At 34.4% G+C, this 4,154-nt stretch overlaps 1 long non-coding RNA gene across 1 annotated transcript in view; it reads left to right on the top strand.

The window, feature by feature from the left end:
• LOC112906648 overlaps positions 1–253 on the top strand; it is an 8,480-nt gene extending 8,227 nt beyond the window's left edge. Inside the window, exon 2 of the long non-coding RNA XR_003232493.1 lies at positions 118–253. This is a non-coding gene — a long non-coding RNA (uncharacterized LOC112906648). The remainder of the gene's footprint in view (positions 1–117) is intronic.
• The last annotated feature ends 3,901 nt before the right edge of the window (positions 254–4,154 follow it).

Below are 4,154 nucleotides of genomic sequence, written 5' to 3'. Positions count from 1 at the left end.
TAAAACAAAATATTAAATAAATATATTATAAATAAATAGTATTAAATTCTAAATATTACTATGTAACTAATCCATCTTATTTAACATTAATTAATGAAATTTTTCTTTTTGTTTCAGAATAGATACGAGTGCAACAGAAAAACAAATGCACTAATAGCTGTTGTTGGAATCAATTCCGCCTGTTGTTTGTTCATTTATTATATATACTGTACTTACTTATCTATGTATTAAATAAATATTATGAGTCATTGTGGTAGTGTCTCTTTTTGTTGTTCTATTTTTAGTAACTCAAATTATATCATTATACAAATCGAAATGGTCATTTGCCTTATTTACATACGTAAAATCCAAAAATGATACCTCAAGAAATCAACATCGAAAAATATTTCCATTAGGGATGTTTACTTGCCCATTTGTAGACAAACACTTATGTAATCGAGTTCATAAATAAATGACCCGGTGAAATTGGCTCAACTAACGAAAATATGCTCTTATTTGAAAGTCTCTGTCATTAAAAGGAACCTTTATAAAAAAAAAATACAATTTGCAACAATACATTTTATTGACATTTAGAAAAGGAAATGTTGAAGAAATATCTTATAAACCAATGTTAATCTAAATCTAAACAAAAACATATATATTAAAAATTGTGTCAAAATCACCAAAGCTTTGTCGATAAAACAATTGAGATTTGAACAAGCGCCAAGTTCTAATGATGTTAAATTTACAGCTTGCCAAGTTCTATATACCTATTTGTTGCGTTAGGCGTAATAATTTACGTGTTAAAACTTTCTAAGTTGTAAATTCAACATCAAAGAACGTAATTCGATTGCATCTTGTATGGAACTTGGTACCCGTTGAGATTTCAATTCAAAGCCGACAACACCGGACATTATCGAATAGGACTTTTCAAACCTGAATAACTGGAGAACTATCACAGTTTTGTTTTATACACAGGACTATAGGTACCTAAATAACAAATAATTTATAGTATAGTATACTTCGTTTACTTTCTGTAGCGATGTGACCTTCAGTTTAACCGGTGCAAAGTAGAAAAGAACAGCACTAGGCCAGAAAAGGAAGGAGACAACTCTCGGCCAAACTCTTAACCGATGAGGAGCGTATAATCCGTACAGTACTGCACGGAAAAACTAACCATTTTATCCACTATAATTGTATTGCTCAAATGTGCTGTTATTGGTACCATTTACTACTGAAAATATCAACGAGACGTTTATTTATATTTGAAGACATATTAAAGGCTTTAACGCTTGTTTTCGACTCGCACTACTATTCATGATTGAACAAAACATTTGGCACGTACTGTATGAAAAAGTGTTTGATGTTTAATGAACAAGAGTCGAGAGTATAACGAGCTTTTTCACCCTACCTACGATTTTGTCAGCGCGCATCTAAGACACTGGAAGGGGCACATCGCTAGAGAAAGTAAATGAAGTATATCTCGTTTTACTTTGTACTACTCATGAAGCATTTCCTAACTTAAAAAGAGCGTATTTAAAACTCAGCAGATGACTACAGCCCCATGTAGAAATAAAAAGGAAGATACGTCCATTCTCACAGATAAATTTATTGTGGACTTTGCTAATTTTAATCGTCCCATTTATACACTGCCGATGTCGCCCCCTCTTTTCCGAACGTGATTGACACACTGTCGTGTGTGTAGATTCTAATAGAATCTTAAAATTTGACAGAAAAGAATAGTTCTCGTAACATAGCCCAGTAAAAGAAAAAGTTCGTACGTCATTTATTTTTAATTGAATGTAGAACTACTATGACTCAACAAATTTAATTTGGAAGTTTTATACAGCGTACAATAAGTACCGTGCAACTTAACAGTACAAAATTCTTATAAGGGCTTATTTTCTAGCACTCCGTTCAAAGGTACGAAACTATTCGCCCTTGCTCAACTTTTCTGTTTTTAGAAAGACAATTCCAGATAATTTCGATAGAAACGCCGCATAGTGAAACGGATGTCTGTTGTAGAAGTCCCGTAAATTTTAAAACCATTAAAGGCAGAAATGCAACGCCTTGCAAATTAGAGCTTAATAAAAGTTAAAAGTACGCTTTCAGTTTCGGATTTTGTGTTACGCTGCCTCATCCCGTAACTACCACTGTGAATATAAGGGGCGTATTTGGGAGGACGTATTTCTACATCAGACTATTTGTCGATGGCATGCATATGCGATTTAGAGTAATTATCCATTGGTATAAATACTTACTGATTTAATAATAATTAAATGCAGAGGTCTATAATCTACTTCTACAGTAAGGAAAATTGCTAATGGCTTTATGACGATCGATTTAATTACCACATTATTCCTTTTAATTAACATTGCTTAATTCTGACACTGAAATCAGTTGTCTTCAATCCTGAAGAAGGTAAAGTATGTTGTACCTGGTAGGAAAGTACATGCAAAATTTGTTCCACGAAACCCAGACTCGTCGACCGGTATGTTTACCTACCTACTTCCCTTATCAACCCGTCCGACAAGTTTCACCGTTACCAACAACAACCCCTACATGAGGCATATTTCGAAAACTAAATTTTATTCAATTCTTTTAATATTTTTCTTTTTTTCATTAACTGGTTTTTTGTCTAGACATCTATTTCCTTTTTTTATTTTCTATTTATTTCTTTACTTATTTCCCGCACTATAAATTCTATCTTTCTTTCAATTTCTGTTTTCTCTTCTAGTTATCGTACAGACTTGCTCTTTTTTTTTAATCCTAGGTTTTCGAGTATGCCACGTTCGTTCCCAGCATCATTTTTTCCATTTTTTTTCCCTAAGTACCCGTTATCTCACATTCGTTCATTCTTTAACCAATTTTACCCCACTTCATCACCCCACCTTCAACCCCTCTACATTCCACCCCTTTTCATTACCTCAGGTTGGTATAAATACTGGTCCCAGCGCAATCAAAAACCATCTCTGACATTCCACCCACCAGCGGCAAGGGAGAGAGAGATCCTAACCTCCGAGCTACTAATCATCCTCTATTTTTTTTCATGTGTGTTATTTCGCCTATCTCTGACATTCCACCCACCAGCGGCAAGGGAGAGAGAGATAGATATATCCGGTTCTTTTTGTCTCGAAGTTTTGTATATATATATTGTATGGTTTCAGTGTGTGTGTGCTTGTCGGGGTTATTTATATTGTATATTTTTCATTGTGTGTGTGCTTGTCGGGGTTATTTATATTGTATATTTTTCATTGTGTGTGTGCTTGTCGATTTATTTGTCATATTGTATATTTTCTATCGGGTATTTTGTGTGTGCTTGTATATCGAAGCAGTGTGTGGTGTGCGAACTTGTCTTTTTTAATTTTTCTTTGTATATAGTATATAATTAGTGTCCATACCGAATAAACTTAGTGCACCGATAACGTGTAGTCTTTTGTTTTTATATCAAGTATTTTGGGCGTTTAGTGTCATTTTGGCTTTGAAGTTTCAGATTTTTAGTGTGTTCAGAAACAATGTGATAAAATTATTTTTTTCGAGACTGCTCATCACTATTTCGTAATTACAGTAGAAAATGGAGATAATGGTAAAGAAATAAATAGTTTAAAAAGAGATTTACCCTACAGTTACTACTAGACCAGTCAGCGCGGACAATTCAAATGCGGGCATTATCAATGCAAGATTGTCTCTATGATGCACTCATTAGAAATGGGTGTCCACAGCAAACAGGTCCTCTACTGATAACCAGGGTGAGATCTGAATGGTGGTCCTATTTAAATTTTAAGGACTAAATGCCATCGTCCCCAACAAATTACTTTTAGAAACAAAAATCGACCCAACATAGGATATACGAGGGCGATTCAATAAGTACCCGTGTTAGAAATGAAGACACCTTTTTTTTAAAATTTGCTTTTTTATTTTTCAACATCCACTTTTAGAAAGATACACTTTTCCCAACGACCCTGCCATGTTTTTTACCCCTCCAAAAAAATAAGATTTGTTGAACTCTCCAAAATCCCCCCTGTCTCGGCGATGCTTCGTTTGAGCTAAATTTCTTTCTCGCTAGTCATTTCTTCATGGTAGGGAACAAGACGAAGTCGCAAGGGGTCAAATCGAGTGAGTCGGGGTGTGCGGCAGCAAATTCATAACGTAATTTATGCATTTTGGCGGCAACA

This window comes from Agrilus planipennis, unplaced genomic scaffold, assembly GCF_000699045.2.
Source record: "Agrilus planipennis isolate EAB-ADULT unplaced genomic scaffold, Apla_2.0 scaffold1, whole genome shotgun sequence".
NCBI classification, from domain to species: domain Eukaryota; kingdom Metazoa; phylum Arthropoda; class Insecta; order Coleoptera; family Buprestidae; genus Agrilus; species Agrilus planipennis.
The sequence above is the reverse complement of the archived record's forward strand: the minus strand, read 5'-3'. Positions and strand labels throughout refer to the sequence as shown.